The sequence below is a fragment of the Protopterus annectens genome, chromosome 8.part0 (genome assembly GCF_019279795.1).
Source record: "Protopterus annectens isolate FY-2018-M chromosome 8.part0, PAN1.0, whole genome shotgun sequence".
Taxonomy (NCBI): domain Eukaryota; kingdom Metazoa; phylum Chordata; order Ceratodontiformes; family Protopteridae; genus Protopterus; species Protopterus annectens.
The window spans coordinates 1,125,677,673-1,125,696,911 of record NC_056741.1 but is presented as its reverse complement, the minus strand read 5'-3'; positions in this window follow the sequence as shown (position 1 = coordinate 1,125,696,911).

The following is a 19,239-nucleotide window of genomic DNA, read 5'->3' as shown; positions in this document are numbered from 1 at the left end:
GAATACATAGAAGACAAGTAAGTATTTCATTTTAATACATTGTGCAGACTAATTTAAAATACAGCTCCGCTGCACTCTGCTAAGCTCTGTTGGGTCCTGCTAAGACCTGCTAAGTGTCACATAAACATGATAATGGCTGCCAATGTTTTTGCACTGTTTGGCTGGTTTTCATGCTGCTAAGCTCTGCTAAGACCATGGTTCTGTGAGCTTTTGTGCTCCTCAGTTCAGTTGTGTGATTTTGTGCAGTGCTAAGCAATGTGGTGCTTTTTTGAATGTTGCCCAGTGATGTGTAAGGGTGGGAAAACAGCCTATATTAAGCACAATAGGTGGGAATACAGCAGAATCCATTGAAGTTCTGTCTCTGAAGAGTACTATGGCTGGTGTTGATGAAGGTGCACACGTTTGGGTGCAGTGTTGGGGCAATCTGGAGTCCAGGGTCATGGTTTGACTCCTAGTAAAAAAAACATGAAGACTGACTGCTACAGGGAGGTTTCCAGGGCTCAGAGTGTAAGGCGGAGGCCTGGCACTGTCTGACCAGAGAACTCACCAGTGTTATTGGTATCCCCCACACAGGTGAGAAGTCATGTTCCAACCATGATGACCTGAAACAGAGAAAGGGGTCTCTCTTGGATACCTGGGTCCAAGAAGCTCAGGCAGGGAATGCCCCAAATGTATGTAAGTAATTTTACATCTGCTTCACCAATATCTAACCTGAATGTCTGCAAAACTGGTATGTATAATGATCTGCTTCTCTCCCAACAGCTGCAGAGGAGAGGGCTCACAATATCGAGTCACATGCTGGGCACCTGGCCAGGTTGCACCATGAGTGTGGTGAGTATGGATGTATTATGCTAACAGTAGTGAAATAAGCAAAAAATGGTAAAGTGTTACATGCAGTAAAATATATTCAATAAAGTCTGTAGTGCAATAATTGTAGAATTAGAGATGTTTTGAAAGAAATGAATAATGCCAATGGTTGGGCAATGAAAACAAGAAACAATACCAGGAACTGCATTAAAGTATATACGATAAAGTCTGTAGTGCAATAATTGTGGATTTAGAGCTATTATACAAAAAATAAATTATGCTAACTGTTCTACAATAAAACATATATCAATACTAATAATACCAAGGAAAATGTTGCAGATTAGGATTGTCTTGTTGTAATCAATGCAGTAGAGCTGTATGCATTCAGGGTGTAAAGTAAGGTGTTGCTGTCAAGTATATCACTGTAATAGCTGTGGAATGCAAATCAAATGGCTGCCAGTTTTATTGTTTAACACATATAGTACCATTCAAGTCTGTCTCTAGGCCAATATTGTTAACATAATGCTCTTTCATCCACAAACATCAGGTAAGCAAGGTATATGGAAGAGGTAGCCTACTCCATGATCTGATATTGTTTGTTGCCTTCACAGATATTTCAACCCACTAACAATAAAGTGTATACACCAGCATTGTTAGACTGATATATAGCATACCTACTATCTGTGTTATTCTTTTATTCTTGCATGTGTGTTCTACTGTTACTGCAATCTAGTATGACACTGTAGTAGTACTGCCAGATCAAATTTTGGTTCCAGGTAAGCTCTAGGGAGATATCAGTTAGCTTGTAATCAGCAATGACTCAGTAGCTCAGTTTGTTAAATTCTCTGTATATAGTATATTTTGCCACACACAGACCAGGGTTTGAATCCAGTGATAGGTAGCACTAAACATTACAATAGCAGTCATGTAATGCTCACAAATTCTCTCTCTGCAGGAACTACAGGTAAATGGGTGAGGTAGCCCATAATATTAGTAGAGAATTGCATGTTTAGATTTCCCAGACTGTTAAAACCATTAGCAAGAATGTGAAAACTCAGCAATGTGCAGTCAGAAATAATATATGTAATCCTGGTATGACTGCATGCCTGGAGTGTCTGTTAACAGTTGCTACAGTCACTGCTATTGGGTTTTATTCCCATGCCTGCCAACCAAGACATGACTGCTGTTTAGTGTCTGTAGTGTACACATACATGTCTCACAAGTGTTATGATATCATGGTATGTAATTAAAAGTGTGTAATCTGCCTGTTACATGAATACCATGGCAATGAGTACCTAGACTGCACAGTATCACCATTTCAGCCCACAGAACACCTTGATAGTTATATAGGTCCATCTGATGTGCAAGGGTTCTGTGTAGGTGTGTACCCACAGTTGTTACCATTTGGTTCATAGTGTCCCATGCATATAGCTTGAAAGGTATGTACATGTTACATCAGCTACAGGATATGTGTACTCACTGTAAATGTAAAGAAAACACAGACACATATAGTAGATAGTAGTACTGTTGTCAAGGAAGTAAACAACAATGTTACTAATGAACTAATTTTCTCTATCTCCCCACCCCTTATCTTCATTTATTTATTACGGTTATTCATTGTTTATGGTTTACTATTATCATATGTTGTTACATTAATTGTTTTTGGGGGCATGAGTTATTGTTATGTATTGTAAATGATGCATATAGACATATCTTGTTAAATTACCTATTTTATTGGCCTTATGCTGTGACTGTTACTGGCATGCTGTTATACTGACTGTTTTGTTATTTATTGCTGTGTTTCACATAATTTGCATTGATATGGAATTGCATTATTTCCAATGTTCTGCCATGCTGTTATTACTAACAATGTTTTGTTAATAACTAAAATATACTTATTGCTATAACTCCATTACCACAGCACTTTGGGGTAGGCCGGTTCCTGATGATCTGCCTATCTTGCTTCAACTGGCCATGGTACTGGGTCCTAGCACATCTGGGACCCCGGATGGTGGTGCTCTCTCCACTGTCCCTGCATCACCTGTGGTGTCAGGTGGAACCACCTCAGGGAACAGTGCCCAGCTTCCCCCTCAGAGCAGTGGTGGAGAGGCTGCTGTCTCCCAGGATCAACTGCCAGTTATGGTGCACAAGATTGTTCATTGGAGCTATGAAAGCCACCTGCACCAGTTTGAGAGCTTGCTGGCTGACCTGGTGGGGCAGGCTGGCCCTGGCACCCAGCATCTAGCACAGCCACCCTCGGGCAGTGAAGGAGCAGTGTTGACTGTCCCATGGGTGGGGATGTGAGTCTTGGTGCTGCCATCTGGAGGCATGTGTGACTTGGTTCCACAAAACCCTCCCCATCCAAGGTGTTTACCCCCCTCATGTGTCACACACCACCCCTGTCTTCTGTCTTGTCTATCTTGTCTGTCTACAAATGCATCCTCTCCTACCCAACGTACCTCCCCACATGTACCTATGTCCCTCCCCCTAAATTCTACTCTCACCTTAAAAAAAAAAAAAAACTGAGCACCTGTCCCAAAAAAAAAAAAAAAATCACCCCATACATAGATCTCCATGTCACACACATGTCCAGTGGACACCACTAATCTGGTCTAATTGGCTTGGCAACACATTCATGTTATCCTCACCCTTCTCTCTGCAGTTTCAGAATCCAAAATCATTTACAAACCCTGTCAAAATGCACAGCTGTTGCTGTACAAGATATAGATAGCTATGGGTCTTTCCTACACCCTTCCTGCATATCCCTAACTATCTTTCACTATTTTCTCCCTGCTTGCTCCAATTTCACTACTTTCCTATCACCCCTTCTTCTTTTCTTTTAGTGCAGATTTGCACGGAACTAAGCGAAGTGGCACAGTGTGGTGCACAGCACCACTTCTCTTAGCTAAACTCAAATGATCTTTAATGATTAAATGTGTTTATTACATTGTTAGATACATGTACAAAATGAACATGTCTGCCGAATTTCAAACCCAGGGCCCTCTTACCTACAGCATTAACCCACCACACCACACAGATATGATGTAAAACAGATGTTTCCAGCAAAACATACTGATTTCCAATTACAGTCATTAGGCATGTAACTCAAATAAATACTAATGGGAAAAATGGGAGTGTACCTTGGACTATGATGTCATAATATACCAGTAGACAGGCAAAGACATAATAATGGATGTAAGTGAGGCCTGGGATAGCAGGTATATGTGCCTTTTTATCAGCAACTCGTGGAACGACACCTGCTATAGCAGCAATGGCAAAGTACATGTACATCTGGGACCTGGTGCAGAAATACAGACATATAAAGCCTTGCACATAATGATGGATGTAGAAATGTTTTCCACAACCTGTATATGTGCACATATATCTTGCAAATACACACACTTTTACAGTGACTCATTGGTGCAGTCTGTTAAATGCTTTGCATGCAGTGCATTTTGCCACACAGACTCCTGGGTTCAAATCCAGTTTTGACTAGCAGTTCAATTACATTATTGTGAAGACAGCAAGTAATGACTGAGTCGTGCAATCCAATAATATGCACAGATTACTGCTAGTTAATGAACTGCTACCGACTTTTGGAAGCCAGAGGCTTGCAGTTAGTGACACACTACATATATCTGTATAGACTACTATATGTTGTGTACTAGTCTGTTTTGACAACATTGCATTACAGGCATACCTTAATCACATGTTTCGATTGGCATGTACAGGGTACCCTTACCCTGGCTCTGCCATAATGATAGAGCTGCCACAGCTGCCACTGTTACATGTACAGCTTGCTGTTCTCAAAAGTGTCCACACACCCCTAGGTGTGCTAGGATGCAGCAACAGCTGCAGTCTATAGCTTACATAGCTGTATGTAAAGGTAGCTGCTATAAACCCGCCATACCTCTCAGTCCCCTAGAGCAAGGGATACGGACACAGCCATATGTAATGGGGAGGGGCTAAGGCCCACAGATAGGGACATGTCTAATGGTTTGCCCCTACAAAGATAATAGGATGATAGATTAACAGCTATTGAATTAGCATGCATATTCTGACAGGTATGAAGTCTGACACGCAAGTGTGTTTCTTTCCTTACTGACCTCATCCTGCAATGCTTGCCAGTGAACTGCCAGATGACCACTATGTCATGGGACACTGACCACACATATGAGGTGAAACTGTGGACATACTCCATAAATCTCTACAGTTGACAGTTATGGTACCTACCCTCTGTGATGTTGTATTCTCGTCACATCAGTGATAGCCATCTTAGCAACTAAGAAAGGGGCCCAGGTCTACATGGAAACCTTATATATTGCACTGTGGAGGCATGTCATTTGCCACTGATAGTGCAATTCAGCTATTTTGACTGCAATTGGCAATTCTAAGCCACAGATTGGTGCAGAGGAAATTATCTGCTAATGAGCACTACCTAAAAAAGGCATGCAGCTGTTTATGGGTAACAGTTATGGATGAGACTTCACTATCTCGAAGAAACAGGATTTCAAAAAGTATACCAGAAGAAAAGTTCAAAAAAGAGGTATTGCACTCCAGCAAGTATGTAATAGTTTCTCCATATAACAGGATGTGGATGGCAGGATGGAGGTATGGAGAATAGAGATCACAACAGTAAATCTGTCTTAGCTCTATGGTAATTATGTGTCAGTAATACTCTGCTGTCCTGCACCTACAGGCATACCTCTCAACTGTCCCTGAAATTTAATCATATATTAGCTTTGTCCCTGTCAATCCCTCCTACAATGGTTGGCTGTTATCTGAAAGATAGTGGATTGCACATAATACATAGTAACAATGAGTAAGGGTGTACACTCCGGTAACATCAAACAATATACTCTAATTCACCCCCCCCCAATTCAGTCACCGTCTCACATCCATAGTTTTTAACATTTTAAAACTGTCCCTGAATGTCCCTGATGTACTCTGGCTAAGTCTCTGTTTCTGTTGACATATGTCCCTATTTGGTTGATGTCTATGCCTAACATACATGTCAACCTCTTCCAGCATGAAACCAGGACAAAGCCATTATTTATGGGGGTAAAAAGGCCCAAACAGAGCAACAGTGTTTAAATATTTGTCAGTGATCCACAAATTTGTGTGAAAATTACCAAAACTATGAGGCAAACTTACTGACATTCTGTAAACATCTGTATAGTTGAGAGGTATGATGTCTACAGGGAACATATACTACAAGAGGATTGCACTGTTTTCTGTCATTGTTGTGCACTGGTGATACTTGACTGTCCCCATACAGTTGTAATAGCACACTGTTAATTATCTGACAGTGGCCATATGGCATTTTAGTGTAAATGCCCCCATGAAAGGTTATGCTTAGACAGTGGGGCACCACGCAAACACACTCAAACCCGGTGAAACACATGCCCTGAGGGTAAACACTGTAAACCCCACCCCTCATGTTCAGCAGAGTACCATGCCATGCAAACAGGTGCCATTGAGCTCCAATGAACTTACAAGTCCTCAGACACACCTCTTCTGTGAACAGCAACATAGTTCTGTGCCTACACAAATGGGATCTGTAAACACGGATACCCATTTATGCTATTTAGTAACTCCAGCTCATTTTCATAGGGATCCAGGCACACAACCTGGAAACAACACTGTTCCAGGCACTGCCTGCTTAGCAACAGAACCATTCCACCTTTGTAGATACTCCACGCAGGGTCCTTTAATACATTAATGTCACATGCTACTATATTTCATTTTTACACTTTAAAAATTTTTTTTTCATAACAGTATGTTTGCACACTGCAGGGCTCCATGGAAAAATACCCATATTATTTAAAAAAAAAATAGTTTACGTTATTTTCTATATGGTTTTGGACACATGGTGGATAGCTTTGCACATTTCTATCTCTGCTATGTTATTTCTGCCCATCTACCTGCCCTTTTACAGCCCCTGTTGTTTTTTTTTTACATCTTGTACATGGAATTTTTCCAACACGAGATCTGCAGGGCTGCCTATCTGCTTCCTGGATCCCTTTACCTCCCTCAGTTGCATGCAGTTCATCTGCTTATCAGGTGATTTGCATGCCATGGACACTTCCATGTTGGCGCGTGCATGCCCGCCGCTCAGCTCTGTTTACTGGATCGCACACCTGCTTACTTTCATGTAAGCAGTGTGCCACTATGCTTACACGGAAAAAAAGTCTGTGTAGGCTTTATTAAATGCCCCCTATGTCTTTCACTACAAAACAGTAAAAATTTCTTAGCATAATTTGGTAACTCAAATGCAAGAAGATTTAAAAGCAATGTTTTTAATTGTACAAAAGCGTGTTAATGATAATCCTGCTAGGGTAAAAGTTCAAAGGTGTCTTTCTTTAACAGTTCTAAAAAAGGTCTCACCAATTCTGCATAGATAGAAATCCATTGTCAGCAGTAATCTGTTAAACCCAGAAAAGCTTGCAGCTGTTTTAGTGTAGTAGGGCATGTTGCAGTTTGGATTGAAAGAAATCATGAAGGGAAAATTTGTCTATCACCCACTGAAATAAGATGTCGCAACAATTGTATCTGAAATTTCCATAACTGCAATTTCCTTTGCTTAAGCTTAAATCCTAATTCTGGTGAGTCAAAAGAAAAAATTGTGCCTTATTTCAATCATGAACAGTTCTACAAGCTAAAAGCAAATCATCCACATATCGAATCAAAGTAAACCCGCAAGGAAATTTAACCTGATCTAACTGCTTCTTCATTTCTCTTGAGAAAAGGGTGGGAGATTCTACATACCCTTGCAATAATCTAGTCCAAGTGTACTGCTGACTTTTTATAAGTAAAAGCAAACAGGTATTGACTATCTGGATGTATAGGTAGAGAAAATAAGTTAAATTAGATTTCTATCTGAGAAGCTGGTGGTGTCTGATGGGATAAAACTCAGTACTGTTGCAGGGTTAGGAACTACTGGAAAGGTTACCATTAAATGAACCTAAATCTTGTACAAAACAATATATACTTTTTCCCAGTTTCTTAACTGTTAATATAGGAATATTATGAGGTCTGCAAGCTGGGGCAGTGATGCATTGTTGAATCAAGGCAGAAATAACAGGTTTAATTCCTTTTTCTGCTTCTATTGACAATGCATACTGAACTACTATCGTCAGATGCTCAAGTGGTTTTAGTATTATACAGACAGGTTCTGCATTCTGTAGAGTCGGGTCTATATTAGATCAGCGAAAACTTAAAAAAGTGAACACTGATTGATCGAACTTATGTAAGCAAAAGCTTACAATCTCGAACTGTCAGATCAGCGATTTTTTTCCTAGAGAAAAAAATCGCTGATCTAAAACACATACACACAACACAAGCACACCAAACAAACAGCAATCCACACATATACACCTAAAATCTGACACCTAACCCTACACTAATCTATACACACCACTAACTATCCACTTACCTTAACCCAAACCTTAACCCAAAGGTCCGTCACTATCGCACACTCACCTCACCCGCTCCCAAACCTAACTCACCTAACCCACCCTAACCCTCACGTCCACACAATCGCACACATACCTAACCCGCGCCCTAACCCTCACTCACCTAACCCGCCCTAACACTAAAATCCACACAATCGCAGACTTACCTGAATCCGACCCATAACTTTCCATCACAGCACTGAAAATACCAAAGCAACAGAAACAGACAACCAAATTCTTTTCCTAGGAAAAAATTCAGGTTTCTGTTGCTTCGATATTTTAAACATTCCCTCACATAAGTTCGATCAATCAGCGTTCGCTTTTTTAAGCGTTCGCTGATCTAATATAGACCCTAAGAGTCCTATCTTGTTGTCATGGGTAGTCCAGATCTGCAGTGGGATAGCATTTAATTTCGTCATTATCAGCATTTTCAAATTTCTGCTCTGTCGTTGTGAAAGCAAAAAGGGCATCTTCATTTGAACAGATAGGATTAGAATATACCTCTAAAGATTCATTGGGATTACGTAAAAATACAGTCAGATGTGCAATAAACAGTGCATCTAACTTTATGCAGTAAATCATTACCTGACAGATTTAAAGGAGCTGAATTTCCTAAAATGAAAGCATGTCATTCTTTTAGCAGACCAATCTAAATAGGAACAGGTTTAGCTTTTGGGTAATCTGAAGGAACTCCAGACACACCTATGAACCAAATTGTAAGTTTAACAATTGAAAGGTGTTCAGCATCTTTCAAAGTAATTGTAGATCTAGTAGTTTCTGTATCCTCAAGAAATGGGACAAATGGATTTTGCACTGTAACATTGAGGTAGGGATCATCTGGATCAATCGGTACAAAAGAAAATAACTGTACTTCCTGCTCTTGGTGTTCTAGCGAGTTTCCTGCAATGCTGGTGGCTGCCAAGCAGTGGTACATGCAGGAGGGTTTATTTAAGGTTGCTCTAGTATTTGAGTGTTTGGTGAAGTTGCTTGTTGTCCTGCTAATGGACATTCATTTTGCCAATTCTCTGGTTTGACCACAATTAAAACAATTATTTAAACATGGTACATCCTGTGGTGCCTGTGGTGAGTTAGATGGATAATAATTTTGCTGATATTGTCCTGGGGTTGCTGAATGAATTGGACTCTACCTCTTTCCCCATGATTTCTTCTTCTCTGTCCCACCATCAGAAGTTAGTACTGGCCTACTAGAGTTAAATATCTACTAACTTGTTCTTTTGTTCCTTTTCTTCTGTTTTACAATTTCATGGATGCCTAAGCTAGGTCAATTCAAACAAACCTTATTAATCTGTTCTAGTATGGATAGTAACAAGCTCCTCTACAAAAGCTGCTGATGACCCGCTGGCTGCCACACCTTTGTTAAACTAAGCACATTATTACCCAATTTCCAAATAATAGTGATAGGTAAGAAATTCAGTAGGCTCTGGATGTCCAGAAGCTTCAAATAATCTGAAGGCTTCAAATGCATCTATCATGCATTGCAGATATGCATCAATAGATTTATTCTCTGTTTGTACAACAGCTTTTATTTTTGCCCAGTTAGGGGCTGGGGCACTCTGTGGTATTGACTTTTAAGAGGTTATTTCTAGAGCTAGAAATCCGTTATCTGCATGTTTTGGAATATTGTCAACTAAGTTAGTTTTTTACATTTTTTTAAAAGTATCTAGAGGTGTGGAAGCTTTTCATATGGCTCTCAGGTCTTCAATGGTAGGATTTTACAACTCTGTACATTTCCTTTTAAGATTGTTGCATATTTTGCTGATTGTGTTCAAATGGGAGGGAAAGAATCAACAATGGTTTGAAAATCTACTGCAGTCCATGGTCATACTACTCTTGTAGTAGGTTCAGCCTCACCATCTCTAGCTGGTATAGGGTTTGGTATTTCCCACAAAGGATTCATCTGTGTGAACGGCATATCAGAATCAGTCCTGCAGGTTGACTTACAGGGGATAAACACTGAATTTCTTACCTATCACTATTATTTGGAAATTGGGTAATAATGTGCTTAGTTTAACAAAGGGAGCAATTTTTATAGTTATTGTTAGGAAATCTTTTTCATTTTCCCCCATAGTTATGTTTGTGATACAGTTGTTTCCCTTTATTGGCTGTATGCATTAACATTTGGTTAGAGGGTATTACTGACTGACATTGATGAACTCTAGTGTTATAACCTGACCCAGAGGGGAGACTGGTGGCAACTTGGGCTGTACTTAGGAAAGTGGAAGTTGTTTCTGCAAAACTGACCTCTCCTTGCCCTCTCGGTGAGGGAGAACTGACAGCTTCTTGAGTCAAGGGTGGATCATAAGATGGATGGGGAGCAGAAGGTAACAAAATCCAGTCATCATCAGATGATTCTTGCTGTAAGAGTGACAGTTTCTTTAATGGTCTTGAAAGATACATACCCCAGGAATAGGACTTCTCTTCGACACATTTTGGTAAAAGTATTGACAGCTCTATTAGCTGCATGTAGTTGTGACTTTAACATAGCTGAGATATATTTTACGCTTCTAACTACAGATTCATTTTCCTATTTTTTAAGATTCTTCATGACTGTCAATAAAAGATGACCAATAAGTGACTGGTACCATGTTACCCCTCTGTTTTGGTTTATTTTTTTAGATTTTCTTATCAAAAGTACATTTCTCAAGAAACTACATTATCATTTCTCATGAGCTCAATCCATTTTACCAAATAATTATAGCTGTCTCTACCATACTTATTAAATAAATGCCCACCTGACATGCCATACTTCAGCTCCTTAAAACCACTTGTACTGGTGCCCATTATAGAAACCCATTCTCATATCAAAAGGATAGATCTGTGAGTATAATCAGGGTTACTCACATTCCCAGTGAAGGAATCATTTGTTCTTTTTTCTGTATATTTTGATTAGGACTTATTCTCACTCCTGAGAAGGATACTCTGCATTTCTACCAGGGAAAACTCAGTCCCTGTGACAAGGGTACTCTGTCCTTGTATATATTGATTAAAAACCCACCAGCACACAATTATGCCTAAAGCATGTTAATAGTAGTGACAACACAGACATCCAGTTTCCTTGATTCATACAATTTACCTGCTCGCACGCGATTAGAACTAGTGAAGAAAGTTTTAGTAAAGCTTACCTGTAGTGACTTTAGACTCTGCTGTGCTGAAATTTAAAATTGTGTATTGTTACACCAGGAACTTACCTGACATAAAGCCTGTCTCTCATTTGGGCTCAGTGGCAATTTCTGATGCAGCAGCACACAAATGGCTTAACACTCTGAGCAGCACGGCACCAAACTGTTAAGGTACCAATAAATCTCACACAAGACAGTTCAGCAGAGAATAACAGTCTCTTTTATTGCACAGAGACATGTCCGTGGGAGACTAAGAAATAAAGATTCTGTCTTTTTGAGTTACAAGAATCATAATATTTATATCTTTTTGCTTTAAAAGCAACTTTATTGTAACTATCATAAAACTGCCATTAACCAATTAGACATCAGCACTACAGCATTACTTTTGCTAACTATGATCCCCTGACTGCTTGTTTATGACATTCCATGTTAGGCTTCAGTTCCAAATTCCATGATAGAACTTTCTGCTCAGAACAAATCTTATACTTTTCTAATACTTTTCTAACCTGACCAACATTAGTTAATATTAGACAAGATACGAATCAGCAGATACACACTGAAGGACATGCAGGATTCCATTTTGCTATGAAAGCATATTAGAAATTACATGCATACACTAACATTTCTCACCCTTCACACCAAGATGATTATCTCCTGTACAACTACTAGACTTTTACCAGAAAATATAAGATATACAGGACACTAAAGTGTGTGTGTGTGTGTGTGTGTGTGTGTGTGTGTGTGTGTGTGTGTGTGTGTGTGTGTGTGTGTGTGTGTGTGTGTACATCCATGTGTGTATGTATGCTTTTTGTTGGGTAAGGAGGTTAAAAATTATTTTTAAATCAATGTATCTCAGATGAGTGGAGAATAAGCATACTTGTGCCAGTGTATAAGAACAACAATGACATTCTCAACTGTGGGCAGTTCAGAAGTGCAGAATTATCAAACTCCTGTCTCACTACATGAAAGTTCTGGAGAGGGTAATTTCTAAAGGAATACACAGAGTAGTAGAAAGTAAGATGGGAGATGATCAGTTTGGATTCAGATTAGAATGCAGCACTACCAACCCAATCTGAGACAGATAGTTGAGAAGAAGTCCAACTGGGTATTGCTAGACTTGGAGAAAACATATGACAAAGTCCCAAGAAAGCTGATTTGGGCAGTACAGTGGTGGTATGAAATCCTAGAAGCATTGGTAGAATTAGTGTAGGCTATGTACTAGGACCCAGTGACATAATTAAGAACAGTATTTGGTCTCACAAAGGGGTTCCCAGTGGCAGTGGCTGTGCATCAGGGTTCAGCTATGAGCCCACAGCTGTTCATACTGGTGATGGACTACTTTAGTAAACTTGTCTGAGGAGACAGATCAACAATGATGGCATAGGCAGATGAATGGGCATTACAGGCAGACTCTGAGCAAGAACTTCACCAAAGGGTAGTGGAATAGAGTGAAATGGAATGCAAAACTAAAGGCACATGAGATGAAACTGAATACAGTAATGGCAGCAATTAGGGGAAATTAGAAGAGCTGAGAACTGAGATAGAAGAGAAAATATTGGAACATTTTAACAGCTTCAAGTATCTGGGAGGGGTGGTTGTGGAGAACTGAAGTCACATCTGAATGAGGAGGTCAAGCCTAGAATCAGAGAAGCTGCTTTTAACTGCTGCAGAGTGTCAGGGGGTGGTGTGTGACAGAAGAATGTCAAAGAAGCTAAATAATAAGGTGTACACACCAGTGGTGTGACCAGTACTACCGTATGGTACAGAAACCTGGGCAATAAAAGCAGAGCAGATGAGGAAGCTAGAGGTGATAGAGATGAAGTCCCTAAGAGCAGTGGTATAATGCATATTGTGGGACAGATGAAGAACTGATCCAAAGTTGCTCCAGTTGCAGAAAAGGTCTACAAGAGCAATTGCAGTGGTTTGAGCATATGCAGAAAAACAGAAGACAATCTGATGAAGATTCAGGACAGACAGGGAGAAGGCAAGAGTAAATGAGGGCATCCAGTAAAAAAATGAATGAATTGTGTGTGTGAGAAGACCTGTAACAGTCAGCCATGACGATTGAAGAAGGTAGAAGAGTGGGAATGAATCAAGAGAGATGACTATAGTTGACATGATACCTCAACCCTGTGTAGAAAATGGAAAATAAGTGGGTCAATAATGATGATGATTATGGGAGAGTTATGACTATTAACCACCTCATTTATTTTTAAATCAGTGGAGTAATTATTTACATTTATTTTGTAAATGAGTACTGCTTCTTAGATTTGACATACTTAACATTAGCATCTTCTGTGCTGTTAAGAAAAAAAAGTGAAGGCTGCTGTTTGCATGCATTGCTTTCAGTGGCATTATGAACAATAATAAAACAGCTACAAATCCTATTTTATTTGCTGTTCTGTGTGACATGTACTCAGTGCCACTGCATTTAAATCCTTGCTTGTACTCAAGTAAGTAAATAATGAGATCTGTTAACATTTGCAGGAAATGATTTACCCAGTCAATCTTTTTTATTTTTTGTATAGCTTTAGGTAATAAAGGTCTTTGAAATAAATCCAAGTTGATTATATTATGGCTATTTTACCTTGGTTCTGAGTGATTTTAAAAAAACTAATCACATACATGGCCCTGGGGATTCACTAAAAGGCCTACCATGAGCCAAAAGTCCCTGCCCCACAATGCAGCATTTTGTGATTCAAAAACATGTTAGCTGCCAGAAGGTAAGACTTTGTTATTAGCTTATTTGCATGTCATTGAAGCTCAGTTACCACTGTGACCTATGAATTACAGTTTTACACTGTTGCTCATGTAGGCATTGATTTTACTCCCCATCACTCTCCCACTCTCACAGGTATACAAAACAAACATACACACACACACACACACACATACACACACACACACACACACACACACACACACACACACACACACACACACACACACACACACACACACACACACACACACACTGTAGTTCCTATAGCTATCCCTAACCTGTCTGGCTTCACATGTTTTCCTTCAGTCTCCAGTCCCCATGCTAAAGTTAGTGCTGTAATGGCAACTTACTGTTGAGTATTCCCTGGTGTCTAGTGTTTCTCTCACCCTGATCCTTTCATTGCTGCAATTTCCATTAAGGCAAAAAAGTTAAATATATCCCTGCCATCTAATGTTTCCCCCACCCTTGATCTACACACTAATGTCTGTGCCATGAAGGCAAATAAGCTAAGTTTATCCCTGGTGCTTGATGTTTCCACTTCCCCCAGTTCCTGTGGTGATATATGTATCATTATGGCACTGAAGGTAAATTTATACCTGGTGTCTAGTGTATCTCCTCCCCCTAGATACTTGTATTAATTAGCACACTATTAAAGAACTGAAGTTAAATGTATCCCCAGTGTCAAGAGTTCAGCACTATGGCTATCAATGAAACAAAGGTGAAATGTGTATCTGTAATATACAAGAGTGAACACACCATGCCGGCATCCTTTACAAACCTTCTACAGACCAAAACTAACTTCTCAAATAGTGAGTTCTAGGCATGCCATTAACTTCAATCAAAGTCAAATATCCATGCCACATTGTTTGCATCTATATTATAAGTTTACAACATAACACTTAGGGTTTATCAATCCTTGTCTCTGAATTTTCAGAATGATTGCTTGATTTGAGGAAACAATAATAATAATAATAATTATTAATAATAATAATAATAATAATAATAATAATAATAATAACAACAATAAATAATAATATAATTTTTAAACCCATATTTATTGTTTGCTGAAATATCACATAATGTACATTTGGAATAGAAAATACACACTTACATTCTATGCACTAAAGCATTGGTGCTGCATGCATACAGTCAAAATACTGCCTTTACTGCATATGCCCTAAGCATATCTGTGGTCACTTATAGCAGACTTATATGCTAATAAGTCTCCCTTTCAGAGCTGTACATAAGTTCTCTAGCACCTGAGCAGTCTCCAAACTAGCATCTTCCTGGATAAAAAGCCTTCTCCAAACCTGAGAACAAAAAACAAAAACAAACAAAAAACGATGACTGTGCAAATCTGAACTTAACAATTTAACTTTTATTAAGCAAGCTACTTGCCTCAGTTACTAAAATATGTTCATAGGTTCATAGGTAGGTACTAGGCTATCAGCTCTAGGGCCTATACAAGCCCAGCCAAAAAGGTACCCTGGCTTTTGCCACCCAAGAAAATTATTTTCCTGTGCCACTGTTGAGCAGAGCCACAGAAGTGATCCCTGGGGTGAATTTCCTATTTCCCATCCAATCATCAAGATTTTTCTTGAAGAGTGCTAATGAGGAGCTTTGTTTGATATAGAAAGGCAGTTTATTCCAGAGTATGGGAAGTCTCTAGGACAGGAATCTATCCCTCTGGCATGTTCTGTTTATTGTGGTGACAAGGTTTAGGTCCCTAGAGCATGTAGCTCGGAGGGATTGGGATTTCTTTAAGTGGAGCATGTCCAACAACTCTGGGTTTGACATAGCTTTGTATGTTAGGCAGAGATCATCTCTGAGTAGGCGATATGCGGTGGAGTAAAGCTGGAGTTTTTTGAGACGGTCTGCATAGGGCATCTGTTTGAGGCCAGTAATCCTCTTTGTGAGGTATTTCTGCAGCATTTCCAGTTGTTGTAGATGTCTTGTGAGTTACATACCAAAAGGGGCATTGTACTCTATAATGGGTCTAATGAGTGATGAGTAGATGGGAACAATGACCTCTTTTTTTCTGGATGAGAAACTTTTTGTGATGAGGTGTGCCACATAGAAGGATTTCCTACGAAAACTCCAAGATTCCAAGTCAAAAAGAAGTCTGCACTCGCGTAAAACCTAAACGCAATTTTATTATTGAGTTTATACAATCAAGTACAACAGCGTTTTCGCTACTCTATGTAGGTAGCTTCCTCAGAGGTTAAAAAACGCGCGAAATCCGCGCTCTTTAAATACTACTAAAAGTAATAGATTAAGCACTCACATCACATGTTTCTTAAAGGAAAACTCTCCCTCCTAACAGAGTGCTTTAATTAAGCTACCTACATAGAGTAGCGAAAACGCTGTTGTACTTGATTGTATAAACTCAATAATAAAATTGCGTTTAGGTTTTACGCGAGTGCAGACTTCTTTTTGACTTGGAATCTTGGAGTTTTCGTTTGTGTGTGGATTTACCAAACATAGAAGGATTTCCTGGCTACTGTGGCAATGTGATTATCAAAGGAGAGACTACTGTCCACCTGTGTCCCCAGGTCTCTTATCACACTTTCAGTATTAAATATACTACCACCTATGTTGTAGTTCATGGGTACATGGCTTTCACACCTGGCATCTGTCTCAGTGAGGCCTTTTTGTAGGATGTCCACATCATTAGGAGTTTTGATTATGGCTCCTAGTTTGCAGTCATCTGCAAACTTCATTAGGCAAAGACCTTCTGTGTTAGCCTGTACTTCAGAGAAGTAGTTATCAAACAGGAGAGGACACAGGACTGAACCCTGTGGTACTCCACTTATCACTGATCTGAAGTTGGATTTGGAGTCTGCTACTTTCACAGTGTGGGTTCTGTTAGTGAGCCAGTTGGCAACCCATCTTGTGACATAGGGATTTATACCTAGTTTAGTGAGGTTTATCTATACTTCCAGAGTGGGGAATGGTGTCAAAAGCCTTGGCAAGATCTAGATATGCTGTGTGAACCACTTTACCCTCATCTACGGCTTTGGTGACTGCTTCAAAGAAGTCTATCAGGTTTAGGAGACATGATCTACTTTTTACAAACCCAAACTGGGTGGGGTCCAGAGTTTGGAGATTACCAATGTCTTTGTTTATAAGTTCCATGATGATATGTTCCATGGCCTTGCAGACCAGGCTCATCAGGCTAATGGGCCAGTAGTTCCTGGGGTTTATGGTGGCTCCCCTCTTGTGGAATGGGATAACTGTCGCTGTGCACCATTCAGTGGTTGCAAAGCCTGAGGTGAGGCTATGACTGAACATGGTACTTAGGTGGGGTGCCAGTTCGTTCTGTAGTTCATGTAGAATGCATCCATGGTCCCATGGATGTTGTGTTCTTGGATTTAGAGAGTGTGGTTTTTACCTGTGCAGCTGTGATTACAGGAACTTTGCATTCTTCCGATATAGAGATGGACCATTTAGGGGGTGAGAGGGGGGTAAAGTTAGCACTGAACCTATCTGCCAAGATTTTGGCAATATCAGTTGGGTCTGTATATTTATTGCCATTGTGCTGTAACTCAGAGCAGATCTGAGTGTTGCCATTGATATTCTTGACATAGCTATAGAATGCTTTGTGGTTGTCTTTAGAATCAGTGGTGATTTTGTTTTCGTAACTAGCTTTGGAGGATTTTATCAGGGATCGCAGCCTCTTACTGAGGCTGACCAGGGAGCTACTCCACTCATGGGATTTTACTCTCTTTTGCAACAGTTTCTTTCTTCTGTTGTACAGTTTGTTTATGGCAGGGGACCACCAGATTGGCTTCCTTTATTTGGAGGACAGCATCTTGGTTCTGTTTGGGATAGCACGATCCATGCACTCGTTGCTTATAAAGTGCAATTGTGTAGGATTCAGTAGTCGTAACTGTATTGTCTATCTGCATGGGTGTCATGAAGTTCACCACTTCTGTCTTAAGAAACATGAAGTTGGCTTTGGAGAAATTTATTACAATGGTTTCCTTAATGGGGGGTGGGGGTGGGGGCAGGATGTGGATATCTAGGGTGATTAGCTTATGGTCAGATCGGACCAATGAGGCATTGACTTCAGGTGTGGAACACTGGTCACTCATGTTGGTAATGACTAGATCTAAGATATTGTTGCCCCTGGTGGAGGTGTGGATAAGTTGATCCAGGGTATTGGAGTTTATGAATTCCAGAAAGCGTTGAGTGAAGGAGTGGGTACATGAGTAGTTTTCCCAGTTAATGGTTGGGGTAGTTGAAATCGCCCATTATTGGGGTGTTTGGTTGAAACCTAATATTTTCCAGTACATCAAGAAAAGGGGAGTGGGAATCCTGGGGCATGGTGGGGGATCTGTAGCAAGCTATAACTTGGACTGCAGTTTTGCCCAGAGTTAGTTGCACTTGGATAACCTTGAATGCATTATGGTGAGCAACTAGCCTGGAGGTGTGGATATCCTTAATGAATATGGACACACCTCCGCCTTTAGTGTTCCGGTCCAGGTTACATGGCCGAAAAGTGTGGTATGAATTATAGCCTGGTAGTGCAGGGGTACTCTCTGGAGCCTTGAACCAGGTCTCAGTCACTGCACATATATTGATGTTCTCCATTTTAAGGAGTACCTCGAGTCAGTGCATTTTGAGATTTAGACTTCTAGCATTGAATAGCATCACCCTTAGTTTTTACTTGCCTGTTCCTGTTACGCTATGCTAAATACATTCAAGAAGTTGCAATAATACCCACAGCTTTGTAAATGAATGCCAGTACACTATTTGTATCTCTTCGGCTACTGCTGATTATACCCCTTAGCAGCTTGTGCCCAGTGTAACCGTCCTTAGTTTCAGCTCTGCTTATCTTTCTTAACTCTTTTCTAGTCCAGCATTAACACTTACTCCTCCTCTTCAATTAAAATGGCAGGAAATCTGCTTTTTGTTGTTATTGTTGTTGTTGTCATCCCCCCACTGACTGTTGTTTATCATCCTTCCCTGACAAATCGGCCCTTTCACTCCCCATTACTATGAGGAGTGTCATCCATGAGAGGCAAACATTTAGGTATCTGTCAGGAGTGGTTCAGCTTTTATGTGGCTTATCTCCTAGCCTGCTGTCCACTGTCATCTCATACAGTGGTTGACT